This window comes from Phodopus roborovskii, unplaced genomic scaffold (assembly GCF_943737965.1).
Source record: "Phodopus roborovskii unplaced genomic scaffold, PHOROB, whole genome shotgun sequence".
Lineage (NCBI taxonomy): Eukaryota > Metazoa > Chordata > Mammalia > Rodentia > Cricetidae > Phodopus > Phodopus roborovskii.
Window position 1 is genome coordinate 23,294 of NW_026126625.1, and position 12,857 is coordinate 36,150.

A 12,857-nucleotide genomic window follows, 5' to 3' on the forward strand; every position below is an offset into this window, starting at 1 on the left:
ACACACACACACCCTACCACCACCATCATTACCACCACACAAGCACATACTAACAAGCAGTCTTTCTTTTCTATAGAATGTACTTCCAGACAGGTAATTCTAGTGTCTTGACTACCTGCCCAGTGGAGCACAGTGGGACCAGCAAAGAGAAGGGTGTGGATTAGGGATCTGCACACTTTGGCCTGGGATGGCGTCTGTCAGAGCATCCCTGCCAGTGCTGAGCTGTCCCTTTGTTCTCTGCACCTTCCATCCTCTCACCCAGCCTGTTCTCTGGCCTCCAGGCTTCTGTTCACAGTGACAGATGGGAGGGCCTCTCCACTGATCAACCCTTCTAAGCCCTGGCAGGAGGGGACCTGACTCAGTGCCATCCCAAGACCAGGCTCAGCATTCCTGGTACTTAATTTGGCACCAATTCACAGGGTGTTTGCTCAGGGCCAGCAGGCTGCTGCCCTGCTCAAGGGGTGGCCCTCTCTGTGGGTCACAGCCTCCCCAGTTGTTGTAATTGAATTAGAACCATTTATGACCAAATGCTGACTGGTTTCCCACTGACTGTGCCACATTTCACTGCCTGGCTGTTCGACCACTCTTCTACTCTCCTTCCTGGCCAACAGCCAGCCAGGGCACTGGGCCACTCTTCTGGCTGGCAAAGCCCTTGGGTGAACTGCTCATGGTGAGTCCTTGTTGGCACTCGAGGCAGAGCTCTGCCAGTTGCAGGCTTTGCACAGTGCTGTCTGCTTCATGCAATGCCCAGGTCACTGTCTCAGCTGGGCTGGAACCTGCTAAGTGCATTGATTCATTGAATCAAAGAATTCTGGAGTGGGGTATAACTGTTAGGGGTTGAATTGTATTCCTCAGATTCATTGGTTGAAGTCTCTCCTATCTAACTCTCAATACCTTGGCATGTGACCTTACTTGACTACAAGATCTCATAGAAGTATCCAAATTAAAATTAGTCATTAAGATTGGCTTTCATCCAAGGTATATTAAATCCTTGTAAATGGGAATGTTCTCGCTATGTGAGTGTGAAGACAGCCATCCTCAGACAAAGAGAGACTGAGATAGATGTTTCATAGCCCTCACAGAGGACCAACTCTGCCTACACTTTAATTTTTGGGTACCTAGCCTCTAGAGCTTCGAGACAACCCATTTCTACAGTTTAACCATCTCAGGCTGGTACTTTGCTCAGGCAGCCTTTACTAAACCATGTGGCAACTCTGTGTAAATGACATGGATTCCCCTCTTCACAGCCCCAGTAAGGGAACTTGCTCTGCCCAGACATTTCAAAAGATGCTGAATTCATCACATCCTAAAGGAGCCACCTTCTTGCCAAGGCTCTCAGGTGTTGGGGTATTCTCACCATTTGCCAGATAGTTTCCTCCCCCCAACCCCTTCCCTCCACCTACCCAGGAGCCTCACTGGCTCAATCTAGTAGTCCCTAAAGGGCTCTATTTCACCAGTCTAAAGCGCCCGGGGAGCTTTTAAGTGTGTGGTGAGAACCACTGACTGAAGGAAGATGTTCTCATGCTCCCTAGTGTCTTCTCTCCCCAAATATTTCAAGTCCTCCGTTTTTCTGTTGCTGTGGTCTTTTTACAGTCTGGTACCCCAAAAGCAACTCTTCCCATGGGATCTGGCCAAGCAGAGTAACAAAGCGATTCCTGGCCTCCCTAACACCTAAAGGGTGTTACAAACAGCCCTCAGCTGTGTCTCGAGAGCATGGAAATCTTTGGGGTAGCCATCCACTCAGTCTCAAGCCACCATTGTTTTCAGCCTAACTGGAGAGTTTTGGATTTGTCAGAATTCTCAGTCTTCCCTTGGATTGACTAAGGTTTTGCTCTGAGGCTGAATACTGAAACTTCCACTAAAACCTTTTGCTAAGTGAACCAACAATGACTCTATTTCAGCCATTGGCAAAATGGGAGACAGGGTCTGAGCCTGGTGACAGGGTCACAGAGGTCTCAATAAGGTCAACATAAACATATGTGATGAATTAGCATCCTTGAAGGGCGGTGGTCATTAGAGAATGGTTGGCCGGTTTGTGGATCTGAGGAGGTGGTGGTAGGATATGTAGAGACATCTCAGTATTAAATAGGCAGAGTTTAATTCTAGCTCCTCTCTTCTCATTTGTAAGATCAGGACTCTTAACATCTTTGAGTCTTAGTTTCATTACAGGTAAAAGGGGAACTAAACTTTTATTCTATCTACAAGGCTGGTCCAGAAGAAAGCTATCACTTGTCCCCTTTTATTTTCTTGATTGTCAATCAGGCCACAGCTTTTTAAGTTGCTACAAAGTACCTCATCACCATAGCTGACTTACACCTGTGTTCACTGACCTCAGACCCTGTCTGCTTTGTCCCTTTAGTCAGGGACTCTGGGGCAGCATGCCCTGCTGTTTTCTGGTGAGCACACCTATTTTTAATGTTTCTTCCTACCTTCCAGTATGAATCCCTGGATGGATAACCTTCCTAAACTCAGGCTCACTGGTGTCTGTAGTTTCCCATGTTTTAAAATAAAATCAGAGCCAAGATGGCTGCCCCATTGTCCTTCCATGGAAGCTCAGTTTAGAAGAGGCTATAGCCAGCTGCTCAGAGGGTCTAACTGTGGTGTCAACCGGACTCCATTTATTGATGGCAATGGCCCTGAAGTTTATGCCATACCCCAGAATCGGGTAGAGGACCCATTCAAACACAGATTGCTGGACATTTCCTAAGCCTTGTGGTTCTGTATGCCTGTGGTGGTCTGAGGATCTGCATTTCTAACAGACTCCCAGGTGATGCTCATGTTGCTCATTCAGGGTCTATGTTGAGAACCACTGCCTACCGTAGCAAATGCAGCTGCAGGTAAGGTATCCAAGGTCATCCATTTGGTCCAGGGCATATACACATAGACCCACCTCCACCCTCTTTGCAGAGAAAACAGGAGTTGAGGATTTTGTTTTGCCTCTGTATTTTGTTCTTATTTTTATTTATTTATTTATTTATTTTGGTAGGGGTGGTGATAACCCAGAGTTTCAGGTATGCAAAGAGAAGTACAGTCCCAGCCTATCTTTGTCTTTTGTAGCCTAAGTACCATCCACCTCTGTGTTTTGTTTTGCTTTTTTTGTTGTTTTGTTTTTGATTTTTTGTTTTGTTGTTTGCCCGAAAGCTAATGCAGCTTTTGGTGCTGTTATTGTTTTTCTTACTACTTCTATATGCTCAAGCCCATTTTGGTTTTGGTAGTGTTGATATTATTCTTCTAGAGTTCCTTCACCATTTCCGGACCATGCACACTCGAGGCAAATAGAAGCTGATGAGGAGCAATGCAAGAGTACTGAACTTGCCCTTACTAGGTGGCCTTGTGCAAATGAGTTACCCTGCAGGGCTCCAGTTTTTCTATCTTTAAAGTGGGGATAATGGGACTAAGTCTAATCTGGTGGTTACATGGGATGAGGCTCAGCATGTTGTCTGGCCTATAAGCAATAGCTGTGATATCATGTGCCCCACATCTGTTTTCCCATTTTCATTTCAGTTCCTCCACATAGCACTCAGAATATGTGATCGAACAGTTGACATCTAAGCATGTGTGCTTTTGTTCTGAAGAATATTTCACATGCAAAGAAACAGTTAAGCAAATCAGGAAAGACAAACCTATCTCACTCAGGGATGAGGTTTTAAGAAACCAGTGTACCACTAGCTATGGGGGGAGTTCTTTACAGATCCTGGATGCTGGCCCCTCACCAAACATACTACTTGTAAATATTTCTGCCTATTCTGTAGGTTTTCTTTTTTCACTTCTCTGATAGACTGATAGATCATCCTTTATACATAGTTGGTCCCCTGCCTTTTCTACCACCCTTGAACATTTCTCTCATGATTTCACTCTGCAAACCTGTTCCTTCATTGTGAGTGAACACCAGGTGTTAGTAATCAGGCATTATGCTGGCCTGCCCCCTGGCACCTGGCAGGATGCATTTGCCAGTACTCAGGCAGTACTCTGACCTGCTCAGACTTCTGAGCATTAGCTACGCATGAGCTAAGTCACTACAGCCATACCGTTTTAAAAGGCTGGACCCACCCTCTTTCTCTCTGTCTCTAGGTGTCTGTCTTTCTGCATCTCTGTCTCTCTGTATCTCTCTCTCTTTTCAGGAGGCTGCTCGGGCCCCTCCCCCCACCAGTAAAACTCTCCACGTGAGCACTGTGTGCATGGCATGTCTCTCTCACCCACAATGAGGCCCCTAGGCTCCAACCCATCAAGGTCTCTCTTGAACCATTTTACAACATTGGTGCCAAGACTCTGGCAGCCTCTCCTGGGGGTCCCTCCCACCCACAATCGGTCTGAGGTACTCCAGGACCCTGGAACCTTCAGCTCTGTCACTTTTCTAACTAAAGGATTGCTGGGCCCCTTCATCCAACACCATCATAATCGGTAAGCCACACACCCCCTTCTCCATCTCTGGCCATCCCCCATGAGTGATGCTTTGTTTGTCTCTCAGACTCATCCCTCAGGCTTAGCCCCTCAGCCCCTGCTCTTTGACTAATAACTCACTGGGAAGCTTGTTCCTTTCTCACTATCCTCACTTGATAAAAAGCCATTGGGTCTCATTTTTTCCTTTTCTAACCCACTCATGGGGAATAAGCCTACCAGCAATATAAGCCCAACATCTCAATCCAAATGGCTGCTTTCCAGCACCCTGTATCCTTATATTTTATGGGACCTTTATAACATTCTGCCAGTGATCCAATAGATGGAAGGAGACACCCTATTTTCAACCTTTATCTTCACTAAAGCCCTCTCTCTGTTCTTTCTCCCTGTGCTGGCTGCGGGTGAACAGTGAGTCTGGAGCAGGTGTGCAGTTGGTGTTCTGGATCTGAGCCTCCCCCCTTGGCATATCTGGGGGCTTGCTGCAGCTTGGGGGTGCTGCAATGCCCCTGACTCCGCTCTGGGTATTGGTGTGACCCGAGGATGCTTCCGTCCTCCAATCCGTGGCCACCTCGATGATGCCCCCTGCACAGCCCATCCTCTGCTGCCAAAGCAGTTACATATGGTTGGGTGCCTTTCCCCTACTAACTATGCAACATGTACATCCTTTAAAAGTGCCTGCCAGCAGAGCTCCTTCTCTTTGCCTGGTCTCTGGTCTCTTGCCTTTCCTTCCTTTCTTTCCTCTAGCAATGTTTGTTTAGTGGCATACTTTGGCAGGGCTGGCCAAAGGCACCCATGTCACACAGGAATTCTACTTGCCTGTCACACCCACAACAGATCTGTCCTCTTCCACCCGCAGCAGATCTTCTCTCATTCACAGATGGCTTTGCCTTTCATTCAACACCAGCAATTGGGGCTCTGGCGGGGCTACCCACCTCTGCCTCAATAGTCCTTGACCATACAGTCAGGAACAGAGGAAACAATTCTCCACTTTCATCTTCTTTCTTCCAAAACCTGCTCATGTCTGTTTGCTCTCCCTCTCTAAATGTTCTGTCTAGGTCTGCTTCAGTGTGGGATTAGGAGTTGGAGAAGCCACCTTTGCCTTGCTCAGAACCCACCGGTTTTCCCTTTCTTTTAATTTGCTAAATTCCTATTTGTGATTGTGTGTGTGTGTGTGTGTGTGTGTGTGACTTGGATTTAACTATGTGCGTGAATGTAAGCTAGATTTAACTCTGTGTGTAAGTTGGATTCAACTGTGCATATATGTAAACCATTGTTTATTAAGACATATTTTAATGAGCTATCACGTGGCTCTTCTCCATCTTGGCTGGTGACCACATCAGGATGTAGGCAGGCACATGACTATCAGGCATCTTCTACTAAGGTTAAAGAGTAAACTTAGTCCTAATGAGCTGTGTTCATTGCATCTCCTTCTAGACTAAGGAAAGCAACAAGTCTCAAATATTTTAGATTAGTCTGTACTTTTGGATGATGAAATAAGTATATGGTTACATTTGTTACAACATGCTGTTTATGTGAGTCAGCTCTGCTTTAAAATATATTCTATATGATGATAAAAACTTAAGGTTATAAAGATCTATTAAGATTAACAAAAGCTTACCTAGGGATTTATACCTAAGTACTTATGCTTTTGCCAAGTGTTCAACATCAAGCTTATAGAGAACTTTGATAAATGTCAACATATGTTGATAAATAAGATATGTATTCTACAATGGAATGCCTGCTCCCTGAGAGGGTCCTTTTCCCAAAGTTGGGCATTTGGGCAGAGGCCCCCCTGGCCTGTCAAGGGCAGTGCTGGCCTCGAACTCCCCGAGGCCCTGCCTCATGGGCCCCCACCCCAGCTCACAGGCTGCCTTTCTCCTGTTTTCATGTCAACCTGGGATATTTTCCTTGTCACCTTTCCTTGAGTCTGCCTTAACAGCTTGGTACAAACTTGTTCTGTTTTTTACCCACAGAATAGCTATGTTTTTTTTTAAATTTTTTTCTGAGCCCATTATCTATGATTTTGATACTAGAAGAGCTTCAATTCAAAATCATTATTTTTAAGGCTAAATTGGACAGGAATGTAAAGTCCTAGACTTATGAGGGCTGCTAATCTATTATAGACCGTTAAGAAATACAAGTTAATAGTCATCTTACAAACGATCAAGCTCTTGAACTGTAGTCATGCTGAGTACTGATGTGATTAATTACAGGCATAAGCCTCACCTAGTCCCCTATATGTGTTCAGAATTAAGCTTAAAACAGATAGGTAGAAACAAAGTTTGTCTATTCATATATACCTAATAGACAGCCAGTCCTCAAATGTTCAGACCTGAGAATATGGCATTTAAAATGTTTAATTAAAAAGCTCTTAGGAATACAGGGACATGCTAGCACAGAAGAATCTCTACCCAGAACTTACTTCAAGAGTAGCAGCATTGGCCACTGAACAAACCTGCCTTTCATCTCAACTGCTGCAAAGATCCTATTCAGACCATTGGGGAATTGACTGCCTCCAGTGAGTTGTCTAGACAAAGCATCTTGCCAAGACCCAGAGACACCATATGGCCTCACAGAGCCTGGACAGCAGTCAAAAAGCCACCTACTCCTGGCTTTTTAAGTCCCTCTAAGATTTTGATGCCCCCAGATCAGCAGCCAGCAGTCTCGAGAACTTGGGGCCCTCATTCTCCTAACCCTGCCACCCAAACTCCTCACCTTTTCGTAGCAAACAAAAGGGAGAATGTATGCATTCAGGTATTATGCTGGCCTGCCCCTGTCACCTGGCCGGAAGTGCTTGCCAGTACTCAGGCAGTACTCTGACCAGCTCAGGGTCCTGACAGTGTGTCATCAGCTATGCATATTTATATAGCTACACCCCCTTTAAAAGGTGGGGCCCTGCTCCCCTGCCCCCTCTGTCTCTCTGTTTCTCTTTCTACCTCTCGGTCTCTCTTCCCATGAGGCTACTCTGTTCTCCCTTTCTCTCTCCCCTCTTTCTCTTATCCCCAATAAAACTCTCCATGTGAGCTCTGCCTACATGGGCCCTCTTGGCTCCAGCCCACCAACAACTCTTGTGCCATGTTACAACACCAGGTAAGGCCAGAGATGGAGGCAAGTCCTTTCCCAAGGACACAGGCTTCTCACTGGACTAAGTACTCCACAAGACCAAGGGGCCTATGTAAGTTTGAAAATCCATCCCAAGGCACCTCCTTTCCTAGCTGGAAGCTTGAGGTGGGGCAGCCCACCTGTTGCTCCTGCAGTATTCCCTCCTGGAGAGCTTGCAAAGAGAGCTGCCTTCTTCCCAGGATCAACAGCCTGTTTGTTTAAAGGGCTCATTACTGCTGCTTAATGCTATTTTGACAGATGAAAGTGAGTCAATTATGGCTAAAAATAGCTCTGGCTGCAGAGGTTTCTTCCAGGTGGCTGCCTGCTCCCCATCCAAAGGACTTTTGCTCTTGTTGCCAAAGGGCAGTTCTCTGCCCTCGGTTATTTTCTCAGATCTCCAAATCAACTGACGCCCTCCTTCCAGGAATAAATGACTTGAAGGCCTGTGGCTTGAGTCCTGGGGAGCAAGGTTCCTCTGACTGACCCACTCTGACAGAATGATGTGATCAAATACTGAAGAGTTTCTCTGGGGCCTCGTGTCCCTCCAGAACAGGGACCACTCTGTTCCACCAGTCTCAAAAGTGGTTGCTCTTGTAGTTTGTTTCTTTAGATCTGTCTTGGGGCCAGTGTATTCCCTGAGATAACACATACCAATTTTGGTCAGAGTTATAACTGTCTTAGGGTCACCTTAACTTTCAGGAGTACTGGTCCTATGTGGGTGACTCAGATGGCTTCCCAGTTATTACCCTGAGGCTCCACCAAAGAGCATCCCCATGTGCCTCAGCTGGCGAGGAGTCTGTCCTGGGGAGCTTCCACTGTGGCTCTGATTGGCCCTTGATTGAGTGGGTAGTTGGGTAGATCAGTGGGTGATGGCAGATTTGTTACAGCCAGGTCAGATTTATGCCTAAGAAGGTCCTCAGTTCCTCAGTAGCTGCTCCGGCCCCACCCCCAGGCTTCTGCACACTCCCTCTAGTACCACAGTCCACCCATTTGCTTAAGCTCTAATCCCAAAATGATGTGAAGAGAGGTGCACTCAATGCCATCTGCCCCCAGTGTCCTATCACCAGCCACATCTTACTGTAACTGTGTGGTACACCTTTGCCCAGAACCACCCAGCCAAGCTGTTACCGAATTTCTGATTAACAGCAATTTGGAAGAACACTCTTACTGTTTTTTCGGGAGCCTCAGGTTTGGGGTGATTTCTTGCCCTGTAATAGGTAACTGGAACCAAGTGATTGAGTGCTCAACATCAAGCTCTATTGGCTGTTGTGATCCCAGGTAGTTTCCTAGCCCAGACCCTTGTGGGTGGGCTTGTGGATGGTTTCACAGTTGGGACAAAATAAGCAGGAATTTAGGAATTACCAGTTAGGCTGGGCTGTTGAAAAGTCCAACTGGATCAGTGTGGACTTCACTGATTTTTTTTTTCTTCTTTAAAATTTTAGTTTTTTTTGAGACAGGGTTTGGTTTCATGCTGGCCTGGAACTCACTATGTTGCTGAGGATGACCTTGAACTTCCTGCCTCCACTACCTGAGCTTTCAGGTACCACGCCCTGGTTGTGTAGTGCTAGGGACTGGACCCAGGGCTTAGTGAAGAATCAAAGATGACGTGACAACAACAGGACACCCGTGTTAGCTGTTGTCCAGACATCACTCCATTTACTCTTTACATCCAGCAATGCTCCCCTTCCCACATCTGCTTACTGATGGGGAAGCTAAGGTCTACAGAGCGTAAGGTGACATGTTGAAGCCAAGGCCATTTGTCCCTGGTGGAAATCAGCCACCCGAGATGGCAGGTATGTGACTTATCAGTCACCTTCCTTCCTAAGGAAGGAACAGATCATCTGTTTCCATTGAGCCTCAATGCAACCTTCGACTACTTTCTTAAGAGCACAGGAAGTAGGCAGCTCACCCAGATGAAACCGATTTGCAAACCACTCTCATTGCTGATGGAGGTTAAGAAGGGCCAGATAGCTTGCTAAGAGCAATCAGCTATGATGGGGGAAGGTCCTTCTGTAGGCTGTGAATATATGCTTTTCTTATTGGTTGATGAATAACTGCTGATTGGTCAGTAGCCAGGCAGGAAGTACAGGCGGGCCTACCAGACTAGGAGACTTCTGGGAAGAGGAATGGAAAGAGGAGCCACCAGAGATGCCACATAGCTGACAAGGAAGGAAGAGACCCTGGCATTGTCTGGTAAGCCAAGACTACATGGACATACATAGATTTATCAAAATGGGTTAATAATTAAGAGCAAGCTAGCCAATAAGATGCCCGAGCCATCGGCCAAACAGTTTATAATTAATAGGAGCCTCTGTGCGTTCATTTGGGTGTAAATAGCGATGGGCGGCGTAACAGAAACTTCCGTCCTCACAGCTAATGGTGGTGGAGACAGAAGTGCATCTGAGAGGCCACCCTGTTTGCCACATGGCAATCCTCAGTGATGATGGTACACTCACCCTCGGACTGCGTGCAGCAGGCGCAGGGAAGGGTAAGCCGTGCGTACGTTGACATGGTGCTTCAGGATAAGAGCATTGACCCACTCCACACGCTCTTTGCCACCCCGCGCCATGAAGGCGGGTATCCATAGGATGCTGCCATTGAGGCCATGCAGCCGCTGCAGCAGCTTCTCCCGCCATGTGGCGTTCACCAGGTCCTCAAAAGCCCGCTGGATGACAGAGGGGTTCATAGTCACTAGGTCTGTCTTGAGGCCCACATCCCGAGCATACTCCTGTACTGGAGCCAGATTGCACCTGAGGGATAAAAGTCAACATGGTCTTAGGGAAGATGGTCCTTCTTACATTGAACTTTATCTCTGCTTCTTGTTTCTTTCTCTTTGTCGCCACAGATGTATCATTTCCTATATCTTCCTTCATGCCTCAAATGTTTACTGAGCCCCTGTCATATCCTTAAACACAAAATGCCACTCTCTGGAGGCCAGCTTCTAAAAGAGGAGCCCCACAATGACGTTGCTCTCAGCAGGTATGCCTGGCTCATTAGGTGACCCCCTCAGAGTGAAGGCTCAGAAGACGGACTTCCAGGTTCAGTACTCAGATGATATGCTCTACCTGTGTGGTCCTGTGTAGCGTTCTCAGCCTCTCTGTGCTTTCCAAGAGAGCTTCCATGACTTTGGCTTGTGGCGGAGACCACAAGAACAGTGGGTACTTAGAATGCTACTGAACTGTAGTGAAAGCGTAGCCCGTGTTAATTGATGTCATCTTTCTATGGGGTGAATGATTGTCAGGTGTCAGAGCCGGGAGGGAAATCTGAAGAATGCATAGATGCATGAGCAGAAGAGCGCTGGTGGACAGCTACAGGAGAAAAGCTTGTTTCCAGTTTGTAACGTCAGAAGGATCCCACAGAGACTTGTTAAAAACAGGACTCCCGGTCCCGATGTAGCATGCCTCAGACATGAAGAATTTATATGTATATATGCATATGCATGTGCATATATATACTTTCTGAAAGTCTCTTCCTCCTTGGGTTCCTAGCAGCTTATGAAAGAAACACCATGCTAGGGAGTTTTAGACAAAGGAATTTGCCTGAGGACAGCGATTGTGAGGCAGCATGGGTGTTTAGCAGAGGTATGTGAATTGGTCTGACTAATGGGTATTACATAGATGAGACCTGGAACAGGGTGAAGCCAGATGAGATATCAGAGGTTGGACATGCAAAGACTCGGCTCTGAAGACAGGAGGGAGCGATTGGAAGGGTCTTGAGGGAAAGAGGAAATGGGCAGACCTGTTCACTGTTTTCTCTTGCTGAACCCATCAGCCTGCCTGTCTATTGAAGGACTGCCTTGGGTCCCTCCCTCAATGGTTATAGTGTCTGAGGGCCCCTGGGACTAAGTCTGCAGCCAGGAAGTACTGCCTTCCCTGGAAAACTGGATGGTAAGAAAAATGTTCAGATCAATGGGAATAAATGGAGAGCTCAGAGCAAGTATGTACAGTATAGAGGCTGACTACATGTAAGTGAGGGGCCAGGTGCCATCACTTCATAGTGTAACACAGACACCGTCTGCCCCTGCCTTAAAGCAACAATTTTTCTTCTTCGTTGTCTGGGAAAGTCAGTTAAGTGAGTAGCATACTGGCATCACTGAGCCCTGGGCTACACTGGCCACTTGGCTCATATTTTTTCCCACAGGTCAGCTTATTTTTTTACTGTGAACCTGAATTCATGATCCAGTTTTAGAGACAAAGGAAGTCCTCAGTCTCCAACTGACTTGCCCAAATTCCCTGGTTCAGGAAGGATTCAGAAGCTCATGAACTCTTCAGAGTCTTCCCGTATACCTCATGTCTCCATCCCATGCCCCGGCTTTGCAATCTTGACTGTGGCTAAACATTATTGGGAGGAGGAATGCAGGGGGAATCTCTTCAGATGGCCCTGCTCCAGGCCACAGAGAGTGGGAGGCGACTTGATGCACAGTGGCCTGTCTGGGGCCATCCATGTCTCCCTCTTACTCTGAGGCCAGCTGAGCCAAACTTCCAAAACTTTCCTGAGCATTGACTGCTTGTGGATTGACTTCCCAGCCCTGAGAACAGAGCTAGGAGCATTTGACCCTGTCAGGCTCACTGAAGACCACCAGTAACCATAGTGGGGCAAAGAAGGTTTAGCAGGTGTCCTGCAGATTTGAGTTCTAGTCAGGTGATGGGGGCGGGACATACTGACTGATTGCTATCAGGTGCATCTGAAAGGCCTCCACCAGAAGGGACATCAGGGTGTTTGTGCCCTTGAGGGTAGGCCCACTCACAGCAGGGGCTTCATACCTGCATGGGGACAGGGTGGGAATGGGGTCTGTGGGGCTCAAGCTTGCCCAGTGATATGTCTTAGAGAGGACATTCCTGCTAGGCGTGTGTGTGTGTGTGTGTGTGTGTGTGTGTGTGTGTGTGTGTGTGTGTGTGTGATGGGGTGGGGCAAATAGCTGAGCCATGTGTAGACTCTGAACATGTTCCTTCCCACTGACATAGAATACATGAATTTTTTTCTGGCGTGGGGCAGTCCTTTCTGACATTGGTTCTGGTGGATCCAGGCTCTCTTACTCACAGAAAATTCTAGGGGGAAGGAGCTGCATTGCCTATAGGCCTGGCATCTGGCAGGAAGGGAGCTGGCCCCTTCCAGAAATAACTGTATCCACAGGTATAGGAAGAGTAAGTAGTCCTTGGGATGAGGGGCAGTTGTGGCTCAGAAGCCAGACTGCCAGCTCCTCAGCCTAACCCTGGTTGTAGCTAGTCACCTGGATCTTGGCCATCCATTCCTCAGTTTCCTCACTATAAAGGAGAGTGGTGAGAGTTAAATACACCAGGAGATGTGCACAGGCTAACACCAAATGCCATGAACATGCTATTCATATCATGCTAAGG

The 12,857-nt window shown here is 47.2% G+C and overlaps 1 pseudogene; it reads right to left on the reverse strand.

Annotated features, from left to right (window-relative positions):
- LOC127238070 (alpha-2,8-sialyltransferase 8B-like) overlaps window positions 1–12,857 on the reverse strand; it is a 73,428-nt pseudogene that overhangs the window by 13,465 nt on the left and 47,106 nt on the right.